Raw genomic sequence first — 17557 nt, forward strand, 5'->3', positions numbered from 1 at the left:
TGCCCAAGGCCACACAGCTAGGTAGTGCCTGAGACTGGATTTGAACCCAGGTACTCCTGACTCCAAGGCCGGTGCTTTATCCACTGCGCCACTTAGCTGCCCCTATTTCCAACGTTTATTATCAGAGATGTGTCTTCATTCTAGGTAGAATGGTAAATAAGATTAGCTATGAACTCAGTTTTTAGAAATGTCCATCTCATCACTTTAGAGATAAAGTAAAACGGTGATAAATAACAAAGGTAAACCGAAAAATGATCCCAGCAAGAACCTCAACATCCTACTGAAATTTTCTTTATGTTTAAGTAATGACCAGAGGTGAGAGAAATAGCCTCGAGGTGTATATTCTTTAGGGAAAAGCTAATACAGAAATTATAACTTCTACATAATGTTTTCAAGGTTAGCAACACAATTCCAAAAAATGCTCAACATATCCTGATATATGAAAATGGATATTTTACTTTTTTTAATATTTTATTTTTGTAAGCTTTTGAGTTCCACATTTTGCTACCACCCTCCCCATGGCAGCAAATAATCTTCTATAGGCTGAACATGTATAATTGTGTTTATAACATATTTCTGTGTCATGTTGTAAAAGAAGAATTAGAGCCAAAGTGGGAGGGAAACCATGAGAAAGAGAAAACTTTGAAGTTTTAAAAATGAAGATAGCATGCTTTTTTTTTTAGGGAATTTTTTTGCAAGGCAATGCCCAGGGTCACACAGCTAGGTAATTATTAAGTGTCTGAGGCGGGATTTGAACTCAGGTACTCCTGACTGCAGGGCCAGTGCTCTATCCACTGCACCACCTAGCCTCCCCCCCCCCCAAGATAGTATGCTTTTTGATCTGCATTCACAGGCCATAGTTTTTTCCTTTAGATGTGGATCATAGGGGCGGCTAGGTGGCATAGTGGATAGAGCACCGGCCCTGGAGTCAGGAGTACCTGGGTTCAAATCCGGTCTCAGACACCTAATAATTACCTAGCTGTGTGGCTTTGGGCAAGCAAAAACCTAAAAAACAAAAAGCAAAACAAAACAGATGTGGATCGTAGAAAATGGGCATTTTTTGAGCAAATTGCAATCCAGATTTGAAAGGCGTTGGAGCATCATAATTTAGCCAGCCCTAATATTTAAAATATACCCTCCCAAGTTCAATTTGTTTTTGCAAGGTAATTGGGTTAAGTGGCTTGCCCAAGGCCACACAGCTAGGTGATTATTAAGTGTCTGAGACCGGATTTGAACCCAGGTACTCCTGACTCCAGGGCCGGTGCTTTATCCACTATGCCACCTAGCCACCCCCTTAACACTTTTTATCTATGGGGACCTGATTCTCCAATCTGAAATAAAACGGAGCAAGCTTAATCCCTCTTCCACATTGACAGGCCTTCAGTAATGCACCTGGAAGTCACATGGGGGTTTGGGGATGCCAAGCCACCATGTGGATGCGAGGAGTTTTCAGCCCACTGAAACTTCTAGGTAGCCTATACCAGCTTCTCCCATGTTGATGATTTTGAATACAAGTATAAAAACAACATTTATCGTCATTTGATTGGCTTATCAAAATCTCAGATCATCATCCCACATGTTAACAACTTTACTCACCCAATTTTTATTCACATGGGAAAAGCATAGTGTTGATATTTGTATCCAAGATTGGGATTTGTGGTTCTGATACAGATATCTCCATTAATAGGAAGGCTCACTTGCCCAGAAAATTCATTGGAATTAGATTTGTTTGACATCAGATGGGAGAATTAGGAACAATCTTTACCAGATTATCAGTTTGGGCTTTTTCCCAACAAAAGTAGTGTGATTTTTTTTTGTCAAATATTTTAATAAAATCTAGCTAATGGATTCCTATTCTCCACTAACTGCTTAAAAAGGAAAGGAAGAGAATCCTGGCATAACTTGTTCTCTATAATCATGCAGATTCTTGGTGGTGCCTGTTCTAGAGAATCTGGACCCAGAACAAGAATCCTCATTCCTAAGAAAGCCTTTGTATGAGATCTCCCTTGAGGGAACTGACCCCTGGCTAGGGTAACTACAGGAGTCTGTTTGCCATTCTCCAATTTCCACTGATTACTCCTAATTCTCCTGAGGTCAAACAAATCTTATCCCTCTTAATTTTCTAGGCATTTCTAGAATTTTGACAGAAACTGATATTACATTCAAGGGCCTGCAGTTTGTGGTTCCTATCAATAAAACATTTCTCCAAATTCTATCCACTACCACATGAGAGACCTATAGGAAGAAGGAGAAATGATTTTCTGGTCCTATGTCTACATGGATTGGCAGTTCTAGGCTGCAGTAAATACGTCTGGCATTTCTATTGCATATCTACAAGACCATAGAAACCATTGCTTCCTCTTCTGCCATTTCTCAGCTGACTAGGAGACTCAACATCTCAACATCTCATTCAGCGTTGCCACCTGCCTAAGTGAAGATTTGCTTCTTCAGTTAACTCTCCTAACCTTTCTTTAAACAGATCAATTATTCTCACCCTGAATTTATGGCACTCTGTAGTTCATCATCTTCTCTTCTCCTCTTGCTGCAATCTCAATCCTAGAGTCACTTCTGTCCTTTAGCATCCTCTCCATTGTTTGCCCTTCTGCTTCTGTCCTACAGCCCAGGGTCAGTAGAAAGTGTCCACATGTTCTTGTTCCTCAGTGCCATCCAAACCTCTTGCTCTACCAATATCTCTCTAAAGCTTCCCCTGAAAGAAGGTTGTATTTCTGTTTTCCATTCATTAATGATGCCATCTACTGACCAAGTCACCCAGTGTTGAACTAAACTATTCCCTCTCCTGGCATCTGTGCATTCCTGCCAGTTACTTCTCATGCCTCAAATGCATTCTTTTCTTTTTCTTAAAAAAATTATTTATTTTCATCCGTATGTACATGTATATTTCTAAGTTACAAAATTTCCCTCCACCCTCCCTTCCCACCCCCTCCCCTCAGTGGAACAGCAGGTTACATACATATTTTGTTAAACATGGTTACACATTAGTAATTTTTTGGCATGAGGAATTAGGATTATGGGTAAGAGATACTTTTTACAAAATGTTCATCAGATTCAGAAAGGTTGGTTTTTTTCTTTTTTCTGTGTGTTTTGTTTTTCTTCCTCTGATTGGGGATAGTATAGTCCATAATCAGTCAAATACAGTTGCCCAGGTCTCTGGACTGTCGAGAGGAGCTGCTTCCATCAAGGATATTCATCTCATAATGCTGCTGATGTGTACATTGTTCTCTTAGTTCTACTCCCTTCACTCAGCATCAGATCCTGTAAGTCATTCCATGCTTTCTCTAGAGTCCAACCATTTATGGTTTCTTATAGAACCATAATATTCCATAGTATTCATGGTCCATAGCTTGTTTAGCCATTCCCCAATTGATGGGCATCTCCTCAATTTCCAATTCTTTGCACTGCAAAAAGCTGCAATATAGAACACCAGCCCTGGAATCAGGAGGACCTGACTTCAAATGTGGCCTCAGAAACTTAATAATTCTCTATCTGTGTGACTTTGGGCAAGTCACTTAACCCCATTGCCTTGGAAAAAACCTAAAAAAAGAAGCTGCTATGAATATGTAGGACAATTTTTTTCCTGGATATAGACCTGGAATTGGAATTGCTGGGAAGAAGAGAATGATTAGTTTTATTGCTCTTTGGGCATAGTGCCATATTGCTCTCCAGAAAGGTTGGATCACTTCACAACTCCACCAGCAATGCACCAGTGTCACAGTCCTCCCATGACCTCTCCAAATTAAAACAATGAGGTATCCTCTCATACATCTATTAGATTAGCCAAGAAGAGAAAAACCTACTCTTTTCAACAATTGCTATTGAAACATTTCTCATATGACCCAACTCCACCCTCAGCTGAAAATTATCTCACTTTTCATTTTTCTTACAGCATTTTGCTTGGTCCCTTTACACTGGAACTCTAATCTGGTATTTGGGAGTGTGACTTATCGTGCCTCTTGGATTGGAGGCTTCTAGAAAGCAGGGACTGTAGTTTTCAGTCTGTTTCCCATTGTCTTGGATGTACCAGGCAATTCAACACATTTGAATTGTTCAATGAATATTTCCCTATTCCTTGCCCTTTGCATCAGTCTAGGGGTCCTCATGACTGTTCATCCTAGGAAAGGAATCGAAAAATATTTCTTCATATATCTTTGATCCCATATTCTTCTGGAGTTTTCCCCCACTATCATCCTACCTGCTCTTATCTCCAGCTTCCCTATCTACCACCACCTCCCCACCTGCCTTCAAACAAGGCAGAGAGATTCCCTTTCTACATATTCCTCTGCAATGTTTCCTATATAGCTCTTCCTCCTCTCAGATCAGCTCCTTTAAAAAATCATCTACATCCAGGGTCTCTACTTCCTCTCTTTTAAATCCCCTGATCTCAGGATTCAGTTGAAACTCTGCCCTCCAGAATTACCAAAGAATCTCATCAACTGCCAAATCAATGGCCTTTTCTCATTCTTCATCCTTTGTGACCTCTCTGCAGCTACTTTTGGCACTCCCAAATACTCTTTTTTTCTGGGTTTTCATAACTTCTCTGTATAACCATATTTTCTTAGACTTTTTTCACCACTGCCACATGCTTAAGCAAAGATGTTTGCTCATTAGCTCCCCCAGACTTAACCAGATTTTATTGTCACCCCCCAAGTGATAATGCATCTCTACCTCCTGCTTTCTTGGTGCTATTATAGTAATGTTCCCTTCATCTCTTGTGAAAGATTCATGTCGTATCCATTAACTGTGGGCATACCCAGTTCCTAAGGATTCCGTTATTATCTTTATGCAAATGATTCCCAAATTGATATATGTAGCCCTATTCTCTGATGTGCTACCACTGCCCACCCTGCCAGTTCTGATATTTGTGAAGCACTTAGCACACAGTCGGTGTTTAATAAAGACTAGTTGGTTGATTGAAGGGACCTCAAAGGGCATCTAACCCCAATACTGCCCAGCCTTATCTGAACCTTCATGTTGCTCAATCATGTCCTATTCTTTGTGACCCTGTGGAGCATAGCATGCCAGTGCTGTCCATGGAAATTCCTTGGCAAAGATAATAGAGTTGTTTACCATTTCCTTTTCAGTGGATTAAGACAGACAGAGGTTAAGTGACTTAGTAAGTGTCCGAGGCTGGATTTGAACTTCAATCTTCCCAACTCCAGGACTACAGGCCCCTAGATTTTGTTTTTATTTTCTTGGCTTCCTGTATGAGCACGATAATTATCATACTATAGTTGCTGGTAATAGATACCTCCTCTCCCATTTTTGCCTTTTGAACAGAGGTAAAGTCAAAACTAGGAATGAAGACTATAACACAAAAGCAGTGGTTTGTGGGACAGAATATGAGTACTGGCCAATCTGAGCAAATCTCAGTGGTGTAGGAGCTTGGCCTTCAAGGAATTCTAGAGTTTGGCAGGGATGTGGCCTCATTGAGGTCCCAAACAGTCTGGGGCATCAACATTGCAGTTACTGAAGCTTCCTTGGAATCAAAGGCAAGGCTAGAAAGAGGACAGCCCTGTCAGATCCTTGGTCTGAATGGGTCTGATCCAGGAAGAACTCTACAGGGAGAGCTTCTGTTCATACCCTGAAGTGCCCTACCTGCCCCAGAGGCCTTTCTCTTTTCCTGCTTTGCATCCATTCTTTCATATTTTAGAACTGAAAGTCTACTATCCAGAGAGCAACCCAGAGCTGGACACCAGTGACAAGGTGAAACAAAGGGGAAAGAGCCAAGTCTAGTTCCAAAGTCTTCCTTGATTCTTCTCTCCCTCAAGCTCATATCCAATCAGTTCCCAAATGTTGATTTTGCCTCCAAAATATCTCTTAAATTATCTCTCCAGTCACTCATCCACCATGTTACTTAAGTACATGAATTGTATTTAGGATTATGTTCTTTTGCTTCTCCAATTTGTCTTCCACGCTGCTGCCAAAATCATCTCTTTAAGGCACAGGTATGATGGTTACCCTGCCTGCAAGCCTCCATTGGATCCCCATGGCCTACAGGATAAAAGATAAATGCCTTAGTTGGATGCTTAAGAACTTCCATGTGGTGACTCCTTCCTACTTTTCCAACGTTGTTACTACATGCCTGCACAAGTCACATTCCAGCTAAACTGGACCACCTGTTACTTCTCAAATGGGTCTCTCTCCTGCCTCTGTGCTGTCCCCCATGGCCAGAATGCTCTTCCTCCCTGCCTCTATTCTTTCAGGAACTTCCTTCAAGATTCAACTCAGATGCTGCCTCCTCTGTGAAGATTTCCCAATTCTCTCTACCTAGTGCCGTGCCCATCCTGTGACTTTAGTAGAGAAAACTCTATGAGATTATTTTGTTCTTGTCTTTGTTTTCCAAGTGAGAAATGATGAGTCAGTTTCAGAGAAATCTGAGAAAACACTGGAACTGATGCAGTGTGAAGTGAGCAGAACAAGGTAAATAAAAACAGTGAAAGACTTAGGAACAGGGCAGCTAGGTGGCACAGTGGATAGAGCACTGGCCCTGGAGTCAGGAGGACCTGAGTTCAAAATCAGTCTCTACATTTAATAATTACCTAGCTGTGTGACCTTGGGCAAATCACTTAGCCCCCATTGCCTTGCAAAAATAAAAAAAAGACTTAGGAACTCTGATCAGTGTAATGACCAACGACAACTCTAGAGGATCATGGATGAGACATGCTACCCACCTCCTTGTACAGAGGTAATACAGAATGAGATCGTTTGGGATATGATTAATATGGAGATTTGTTTTAGTTGACTATGCATATAGGTTACAAGGGTTTTATGTTTTTCTTCCAAAAAGTCTTTGTGAGTAGGGATAGCAATAGAATTGTCCCCCAAAGAAGAGGAAATAATCGTTTATCTCCCAGTTCTCTCTAGGGGTGTTGCTTAAACAGACATGTGGATTATTGTTGATTCCTAAATCAGAATCAGTTCTTGAGCTCCCACCACTGGGGACCCTTCTTCCCTTTGCCCTTAATTTGCTGAATCTTAGCCATGTGACCTTGGCCTAAGAAAGAAACTCCTCAAAGTGTCTGGCGGTATACAGTTGTTTTACTCAATAAAAGCAAGAACTACAGGAAGGGAGAGAATTTAGAAGAAAAACATTTAGAAAATGAATGTTCAACATTTCTTTAATATAATTTGGAAATATTTGACAAAAGGAAAATATATTTAAAAATAAAAGCAATAATACTTAGAAAACAATAAACAAATTGCTTCAGAAGGAAACCAACTTGTGGTTTCTAAAGAGGCAGCCCCTAATACTAGAGTAAATTTTTTCATCACCTCTCAAGGACTCAATCCTATGTGACCACTCACCCCTGGAAGGAAACAACTTTGGGGTTGCTTAACAGGCAACCCCCTTCTCACTGGACTTTCACTTCCAAACAACTCAGGAGTGTGGGGCAAGGTTCAGGTGTTGCTGTCCCTACATCCTAGCCAAGTTCCTTGCAGCTTCTCAGTTTTTGTAGCTTCCCATGTGGTCTTCTCCCCAAAAGAATATCATTGTAAGCTTTCATTTCTCTTTCTAGAACCAGAATCTGAGTTCCTGAAATCTTTGACTTTGTAAAAAAAATTCCTTGCCATCTCTGTGCAGAAGACACAATGTAGAGCAGTGAATTTCAAAATTTCTTCGGGACCTACAGAAGGAACATCTCTTACTTGGTCAAGGGATGATGTTGATGATATTATGTGCCAGTTACTGTACTAAGCCCTTTAAAACTATTATCTCAATATGATCCTCACTACAACCCTGGGTTGTAGATGCTATTATTGTCATCCCCATTCCAAAGATGGGGAAACCAAGGCTAACAGAGGTCAGGTGACTTTCCCAGGATCACATACCTATTAAGTGACTGAGACTGAATTTGAACTCAGGTCTTCCTCACTCCTCCTTCAGAACTCTTATCCATTGTACTACCTAGCTATCCCTCTTTGCTCTTAGTGTAATACCACATTACCTTGAGAAAATCTTCTGGTCAAAGTAGCAAATTACCCGTTTTCCATTATGTCCTTCCCTCTCCCACCTCTGAATTTGTTCTGGCTACCTCCCCATGACTGGAATACCCTACTCCTCTCTCATCTTGCGTGTTGAAATCTGTTTCTTCAAAGACCAACATTAAGTGCTACCTCCTTAAAAATTTTTAAAAATATTTTAAAACAACTTTTCCTTAATTCAGTCTTTGTATAGATTCTTGGATTCATCATTTTAAATGACACACACACACACACACACACACAATATAGATAGATAGTAGGGAAACAGTTTGAGCTGGTCCCACTCCCTAGGATTTATAACTAACTATAAAGTGGCAAAGATGACAATGGGAAGTCAATTTTGGAGGAACTGTGAAACCATGGACACCTGATGCACTGTTAGTGAATCTGTGAAGTTGTCCTCTTCTGGATTTCAATATGTAATTATACCCCACCCCCAATAAAACCTGATGAGATTGTTCATGCCCTATGACTCCACAATACCACTTCTGGCCACTTACCCCAAGAAAGTAAGAGACATAAGCAAAGGTCCTATGTAGGCAAGAACATTCAGCACTGTATCTTTTGTGGTATAAGTGCCCATTGATTGTGAAGTGTACTCCAAAACAATGAATGATGGCATGAATGGCATGTTGTTATGCAGAATGCAATGAAAAATGTGAGGAATTCCAAGAAACATTTCAATGAATTGATCCAGAGAGAAATAAGCAGAATGAAGAGACCATATGCACATTGACTACAACACCCAAAATGAGAAGATCATTAAGGAAAGTTGAACTCTGAAATAATGGAAAAACCAATGAAAGTCTTGGTAAAAAAAAAAAATGTTGGAGAAGCTATAGGAAAGCAGGTCCACTCTTACACTGTTGGTGGAATTGTGATTTGGTCCAGCTGTTCTGGAAAGAAATCTGAAACCGTACCCCCCAAAGTTATTAATTTATGAATATCCTTTAACCCAGAAAGACTACTGCTAAGCCTTTATTTCAGAGAGATTAAAGAGATAGAGTATTTGCCAAATGACAAATATAGTTGCTCTTTTCATAATCACCAAAAGTTGGAAATGAAAAGGAAGTCCTTTGGGATAACGACTGAACAATTGTAGTATGTGAATATAATAATGAGATACTATTGCTCCCTAAGCAATGACAACACAGAAAGTTTCAGAGCAAACTGGAAGGACCTTTCTTTACTTATGCTGAGTAAGAAGAGTAGAACTAAGACAGTAAATAATCTATACAATGACCACATCATTGTTGAGAAAACAATTTCAGAAAGATTTTGGAACTCTGATCTCTGTAGCAATTAACTATGAATGGTGAAGATAAAACATGTCATTTGCCTCCCATGAGAGAGGCAGCAAACTCAACATTCAGGGACACACACATTTTTAGGTATGGACAATGTAGAAACTGCATATTTATGGTGAGGGTTTTGTTTTTTAGTTCAATGTGATAAGGGCAGATTATAAATGCATGTAAAATAAATAATTTTTTTTTAAAAAGGTCTGTTTAATAGATAATGAAACATCTTTTCCCTCAAGATAGAGAGAAGGGGACTGAGTTACTAGGACAGAATATTGTCAGTCAGGTCTCGGTATTGGGTGTTTTGGCTCATTTTGGTATTAGGTAGCTGGGTAGCTAAAGTCTTGGGTCTGTGGACAGGAAGACCCCAGTCTAAATCCAGCCCCCAGCCTTGACCAGCTGGGGGACTCTGGGCATGTCATCTGTAAAAGGGAGATAATAATAATAAGCACCTCCCTCCCAGAGTTGTGGGGAGGATATGATTTGTTCACCTTATCTAAACACTATTAATATATTTGTCAACCATTTATAGGTGTTAAGTAAATGTTTGTTCCAGTCTCCTTCCTCTTAGGAGGGAAGGTTCAGTCTGGACGAATTGGGGTTAAAAGTGACCAATATAAAGACAAAGGTGTTTTTAATTTTAAGAAACCACAATAAAATATAATGAATAAGAGCAATCAAGAAAGTAGAATATAGCTTTCTTTCATTCAATATCCAGGAATTAACCTACCAAGACATCTATAGTTTTTTTTAAGGTGGACCTGAAATGAATGACCAAATATTACTATTAAGCACTTACTATCAGGGAGGTGGCACAGGAGTGGTGGGTCTGGAATGGGGAGGATGAGTTCAAATCCAGCATTAGACATTTATTAGTTGTGTGGCCCTGGGCAAGTCATGTAACCCTTTTTTGCTTCAGTTCCTTCTTGGTAAAATAGGGACACAGTAGAGAAGGAAATGGACAATTTATTCATTTTGAGTATCTTGTCCATGGGATCATGGGGAGTCAGACTGAGCAACATGTGCCAAGCATTGGACAGAAGAAAAATGAAAACGATCTCTGCCCACAAACGGTTCACACGCCACAACCTACACAGCCATAAATGCTTGCACAGATATTGAATCCAGGCCTGAGATTCATTCTTTCATCCAATAGAACCCCATTGATTATCCTTTCCTAAGGATACGAATCCTAACCTCCACAGAAACTCCAAATCACACCTTGGTGAACCCCAAACAAAACATCCTCCACAGATACCCCCAAACGGCTCTCAGTCCCTATAGAAACCATCCTGATTCCTATATCCCATATCCTATACTCTCTCCACTACCCACTGCTGGAGGCTGCTCAGATCCAGCCTGTTGTACTTTCCCTCAATAAACTGCTTTGCATTCACCTCCATTTATGGAGCAATCTTCCTTTTTTACTGAAGGTTCACTTTTTGACCAAGGTTCCTTCTTCTAAAATTCTGTGACCAAGTAGTATAAATAAGTAGTGAGAAAGACGTAGGATTTGTAGTCTCCTGACCTGGTTTCCTGTCTTGGCTTTTCCATGTTCTATTTGAGTGAGCTTGGGGAAATCACAAATTATGTGCCTCAGTTTCTTCATGTGTCTCTCTATAGCATTGGCATTTAGCACAATGATCAATAATGATCAATAAACATTTATTAAGCTCCTACCAAGAGACAGGCTCTGAGATAAGCAAGCATGAAAAAATTTCTGGCTTCATGGAGCTTCATGGAGGGAAGTCCATCCATGAAGGGAATGGTGGTAAAGGAAGGGTACCCTGAAGTCCTGTGGCCAGCTCAGAAATGATGCCCCAGGCTGTCCCCACTAAGAAAGTTAAGGAAGGAGCTCTCCAATGACCATCCTCCACCCAGTCCAGAGGAAGGGTGGGCGCCATGAGGCAGGAGTGCTGATGGGCTGTGAGGTTCAGGTTTTTCATCTTGCAAAGAGATGCCACAGTGGTGAAATCTAGGAGAGCAGCCATGTGGGAACTGAAGAGGAATCACCCAATAAACATTTGTTGACTGACTAGGCTAGATTAGACCTCCAAGGGCCCGCTGTCTTCATGTCCACAATGCTTCCGTAGGACAAGGACTGTTTTGCTTTGTCTCTGCCCATCACTGAGTACAGCAGAGCTTTGGTGATGCTTGTTTAGGGCCAGCTAACCAGTAGAGGAGCCAACAAGTTTCAAATGAATCTATATATTTACACTTTTTTTTTTAGGTTTTTGCAAGGCAAATGGTGTTAAGTGGCTTGCCCAAGGCCACACAGCCAGGTCATTATGAAGTGTCTGAGGCTGGATTTGAACTGAGTCTATATATTTAATGTCCCATTGATCAAAATACCAACAAACACCATACCTTGAGGATGGGGACAAAACATGGATAAACAAAAATTCACAACTGTTCAGGGGAATCAGGAAAAAGCAAATGCAGAGAGGGTACGTCCTGCAGCACCATTTCAAATGACGAACAAATGCTAACTAGTGGGATGACCGCATATAGGAGAGAAATCCCATAAATGCAACAAATGTATGAAAGTCTTTAGCCAGATTGCATGCCTTTGGGGGCAACTAGGTGGCACAGTGAATAAAGCACCGGCCCTGGAGTCAGGAGGACCTGAGTTCAAATCCGGTCTCAGACACTCAACAATGACCTAGCTGTGTGGCCTTGGGCAAGCCACTTAACTCCATTGCCTTGCCAAAAAAAAAAAAAAGGCAAAAACTAGATTATGCACCTTTTCCATGACCAGGAAAGCCCATATTATCAAGAAGTCCTGTAATGTTAAAGTGGGAGGAATATGGCCATCTCTGAAGCATTAGTGGATACCAAAGGGTTTAATATCAGAAAATTCATATTGACATGGAACTGTGATTCTAATGATTTGGGAAAGTATTCATAAGGAGGGAACATTTTAAAGAATCCACACTGTAGAGCATCCCTTTGAAGGTGATAACAGGGAAAAGCAGTTGGAGAGACCCTTAAGGCACACCAGAAAACTTGAACAACCCTAAGCATGTGAGAACTTTGGAAAATCTTCATCTAGGAAGATATATGGCACATATTCATCATGAAGGCGGGAAAGCCTGTCTAGGGAGGATAGATTTTAGAACTTAGAATTCATGCTGGAGGGAAACCCTTTGAAAGAGCTAAGTAGGGAAAAGCCTTCAATTGAAGAGGATACCTTACTATACATCAGAAAATTCATGATGGAATGAAATTCTTTGATTTGGAAACTTTACGTGCATGGAAAAAACTCTTACTGCTGAGGAACACTTTGAGTTTGTGAGAATGTGGGGCAAACTCCAGCTAGAAATCATCACAGATTTCACATCAGCGGACTCATCCGGGGGGAAAACCCTTTTGGCTGTAAGGAATGGGAGGAAGCTTTCTACAACAGATTTCCTCTTACTATCCATCAGAGGATTCATACAGGCGTGAACCCCTTTAAAGGGAGAGAATATGGGAAAGTCTTCCATGACAAATCTCACTTTACTGTCCATCAAAGAGTTCCTATAGAGGAGAAAACCTTTGACTATAATAACAGCCAGATAGCATCACTTTTTCCACATAAGATAAATCACAAAGGAAACAAATATTTCAAATGCCACGAATGCAGGAAAGCCTTCTTGCTTTATTGAATTGGAGAAAAACCTTCTGAGTCCATGGAGAACTTAAGCCACAGCTCAAACATGAAAGAATTTATTATACGAGTGAAATCTACAGTAGAATGAAATGAATGTTGGAATGCTCTCTTGTTATTCTTGAGTTCTTTCAGATTCTCTGGAGCCCTATGTGAAGTTTTCTTGGCAAAGATGCCCCACGGGGGCCCTGCCTCCTTCCCCCCACACACATCAATGTGTCCCATCAGGGCCAGGTCTGGGGTCTACTCTGGCAGCCTGCTCTGGCAGACTTCTTTCTCTAGCCTTGGCTCTCTTGGGTGCCCAGGTCAGGATGCCAGGAAGGCCCTGGGACCAGCCTCCCCCCCCACCCCCCCAGGGGGGAGCACTGACCTCTCCCCATGGAGAGAGACTGGATGGTCAGGGGAGGGTGGGCCCCCTGTCCTTTGGGTGCCCTTGCTGTTTCTCTGAAGAGGAGACCCCTGCTCTCCCCAGTGCTTGGCCTAACAGAATCAGTCAACAAACAGCATTTATTAATTGCTTACTGTGCACCAGTCTCTGGAGATGAACACATGGAAGGAGCGGTCCTCAAACCAGACAGAGAACTCCTCTCTAGGGAGGCAGGGCTCCAGGAGCTGGGAGGGGGGTGCAGGGGTCAGGAAAGGAGGGGACCCTTGAACCAGGAGCTTAGAATGAAGCCAGGGAGGACAGAGGAAAGGGGGACCTGCCAAAGGGTCAGGAAGAAAGCCAGCTTGACCTGAGGCAGTGTGGACTAAGGCTTCCTCCCAGATGGGTTATGGGTGAATGGAGGGGACAAACGAAGGGAAATAAGTCCAGGCTTGGTGGAAACCTTTGTCAGACTGTGAAATTTGGGTTCCAACCCAAAGGTGCTAGGAAGCCCTGAGGGTTCTTGAGGAAGGGAGGGACTATGGCTGGCCACCCCTGAATAGGGTGGTTTCCTGGGGGCATAGGGTGGATGAGGGAAGGGAGGCAAGAGGACTGGAAGGAGGGATGGGTGTGGATCCCTAAAGACTCCCAAAGGGTTGGTGCTACTCTCTGGTCCAGCCCTGAGGATGGGGGCAGGCTCAAATGGAGACCAACTCCACCTACAATTCCTCTCACCTGTACCTGTAGCTGGCCACATCAGACTGTGACCAACCTTTCTCCAAGCTCAGAAGTCACCAGCCAAGAGTGGAGGAGAAGACTATTAGCTGGAACACCACTAGATAGGGTTGATGACTGAGCTCCTTCTGCCCCCCACCCCCAGGCCAAACTTGGCTAAGATCCAGGATCCCAACTGGTTGGCTTGGGTTCCTTGCCCTTGGCTTCAGGCTGAACTCTTACTGCTTCATGCACATGGCTGGCCCTCCTGAACCACAGTTGGAACTCATGTAGTACTGGAGAAGCCCAGGAAGGGTCAAGGTCAGGGACTTTCGACAACATTTGGCTGGTGGATTATGGAGAAAGCCAATCATATTGAAACAGAGTCATCAAATATTAGAAACCAGGGCAGCTAGGAGTCACAGTGGATAGAGTACTGGCGCTGGAGTCAGGAGAACCTGAGTTCAAATCTGACCTCAGACATCTAATAATTACCAAGCTGTGTGGCCTTGGGCAAGCCAATTGACCCCACTGCCTTGCAAAAATCTAAAAAAAAAAGTTGTCTTAAAAATATTAGAAACCCAGGTCTCCAGAGTCCAGATTGGGAATCCCCTTGGTGGCTCCTGAGCTGATGTGGCTGAAATTGGATCAGCCCCAGACCAGGTCTAGTAGAACCTCCTTCATTTGCAGAGATTTGGGGCTAAATGCTTTATCCCCAAGGTGGCTGCAGATGAAGGTGTGGTTAGTCAGGAACTAGCAGGGTGCCAGAACGCTCAATTGAGGTCCCAAGGGACTCTGCCCACTAGGAGGGAAAGGAGGATGGGCCCAGGGTGCTATAATTCGTTTTTTATTTACAAGGAGCTAATTAAAATATTCATTCTTTATTGTAAAAAAACATACAAGGAATTGCTTAGAGAGGTTCGGAGAGGTTCAGTCTCCTGCTCCTCTGAAACAGAACACAATTTCCAATATCAAGCAAAATCCAGTCCCCAAGAGAAATAAAAAGTGGAAGAAATATGAATTCTGCAGCATTGAAGGAACCTCTCATGTGACTGACACCTGAAAATGGAGATAGAGCTATTCAGAGCTCTGATGGAGCTGAGGAACCCTTCCTCCATCAGGAGGGCAGAAGGTGCTGAGGTGTAAGGTCCACATGTCTTCATTTCTGTTTCCTGAGGGGACTGATCAGCCTTTCTAGGATGGTCATCTCCATCCTTGGAGGTCCCCTTGTGAGTTGGAGAAGACTGATTAGCAGCAGCAGCTGGAGGTGGTGATTTGCTGAAGGAGAAGTTTCTGTCCCTGGCTTGCTCTGACTGGACCCCTTGAAGCCAGTTAACTTTGGTCTTGTCTTTAACTGTCCATCCCAACTAGTACCTTGTGTTCTTGCTCCAATTTGCCTCCAAATACCCAATCAACCTGATTCTCCCTCTCTTCCTAGAAAAGTCCTTAATCCCTTCCTGGCAGATATCCATCTAAATCTTGGATCAGGCTAGTCCTTTAGCCGCTTACCCTACATGGAGCAGACTACGGGGGAAATGCCACTTTGAACTTGAAGGTCATGTCCTTTAGGATAGGAAAGACCAATGCATAGAATACCACCCATGCGCAATGAGTACTGTCTTAGCCGCTCCTTGGGGTGGGGGGGCTACCTTGGAGCACCCATGTTGGAGAATACCTGGAGCCAAATGCTAAACCACTCCCTAAGCACTGCCCTTGTTCCACCCACCATGGAGTAGAGTCCTCCTTTCTCCCTTCTTTCCATTTCCGGTGGGATGGCCCCTTTATCTCTCTAAGCTAGAACCATGGGCTCCGGCCTGTACTGCTGGAGCAAGATGACCCAGCTCCAGGTGGCCAGATTTATGTTGATCTAGACTTTTCTTCTCTCCTCGCCATTTCCTTCTCCCTTCTTTCCTCTAAGTTCTTTCCTATTGTTACTAAATTCTTTCCTAGGTTCATGTTGTTTCTATGAACTGCTTGTGCTCTGTGGTCTGTGGTGAACTTTCCAGGTCTATGAATGAAGAGCGGAGTTGGTTTTTTTTAACAACTCTGGGGCCAGTTCCAAGAACCCTGCTCTTTTTCTGGCCAATTTTCACGTGATCAGTGCTAGAGAGATCAGAGCTGGGGTTCCTCCAGAAACAGCAAACCCAACCCAATGGAGGGCCAGGAAGTGGTCAAGAGGAGACTGTCCTGGAACAATTACTTATTTAAAAGGCGTGATCTGAACTGGTTTCCCTAGGGTCTGACATTAAAGGGCCATGAGGGTCGTGAGTGGACAGGTTTAAGGTGGAGATTGCCCCATCTTGTCTGCCCTTCTTGCCTTATTATCATGAACGTCAAAAGTCTGGCACTGTAGATGAGTCAGGGTGAATGGAGTAGGGGGTGGGAGCAGAGATTAGGAACTCGCCAGCAATACCTCCCTCATCCATCCAGCATACATCCCTGGTTAGCTCTGGGGGCATCTTGGACCCAGCCGGGCTGCTCTTGGGTCTTCTTTAGCTTTCCGCTCATCTCCCCTCAGAGCAACATCAGTTTAAGGGTTCATCGAAGGCAGGTTGTTCAGGGTGGGGGGCTCTCCAGGTCCCATCTGGGCTTTCGCTCAGTTGATCCTAAGCACTGGGGGAAGAACTGACGTCTAAAGGAGCTCGGTCTACTAGGGAAGACCACACACTGGAGACACCGAGGACGGGAAGGTGCTAGGGTTAGCAGGGCTGGGGAAGGCCTCCTGTAGGAAGGGGTACTGGAAGGAAGTCGGGCATCGGTGGTTGGAGCTCCTGGCATCCGGCACAGCCTGGGGAAATGCCCGGAGTTGAGAGATGCAGAGTTATGTTCTAGGAGCAGCAAAGACACGGGTGGGGCTGGGCAGGAGAGGGTGCGAGGGGGGGGTGGCATAAAGTCAGGACAGGTGTGTGGGGGCTAGTGGCGGCCTTGGATCGCCACTGGGCCGTCCGGGTCGGATCCCCAAGGGTTAGAGAGTTACTGAAGCTTATTGAGTAATGTGTGATTAGACAAGGTCGGGTCCGAAGCAAAGGCCTCTACGGAAATGAGGTGGCACAGTGCAGAGAGCTCCGCTTTGGAGTCAGGGGGACACGAGTTCCAATCCAGTCTCAGACGGGGCCACTGACTAGCGGTGTGACCTTGGGCAAGTCACTTCACCCTGTCTGCCTCTCATTCAGGGCCATCTCCTGATGACGGACTACATTTCCCAGAATCCTTGCACTCGGCTGCGTGACTTTTCTAGCCCAATCGTCGGACACCGCAAGCAATCAGGGAACTGTAGTTTTGGTTTCTTTGTACGCAGGCGCAGTTCCGCCCAACGCGGTAGGCTCCGCACCTGCAGGGGCCGGAGGGAGTGCGCAGGCGCAGCCCCGGGGGCGTCCGCGGCCGAAGCCTCCGCAGTCCTCTCTCCCAAAGCTCGCTCACGCCTAGAGGCTCCAGGGCCCGAGGCCTCCTGGGAATGGTAGTTCACCGTCTCCGGCTGCGCAGGCGCAATTCTCCCGGTTTCGAGCCGGGCCCCGGCGGGCCGCCGCG

The sequence above is a fragment of the Macrotis lagotis genome, chromosome 1 (assembly GCF_037893015.1).
Source record: "Macrotis lagotis isolate mMagLag1 chromosome 1, bilby.v1.9.chrom.fasta, whole genome shotgun sequence".
Lineage (NCBI taxonomy): Eukaryota > Metazoa > Chordata > Mammalia > Peramelemorphia > Peramelidae > Macrotis > Macrotis lagotis.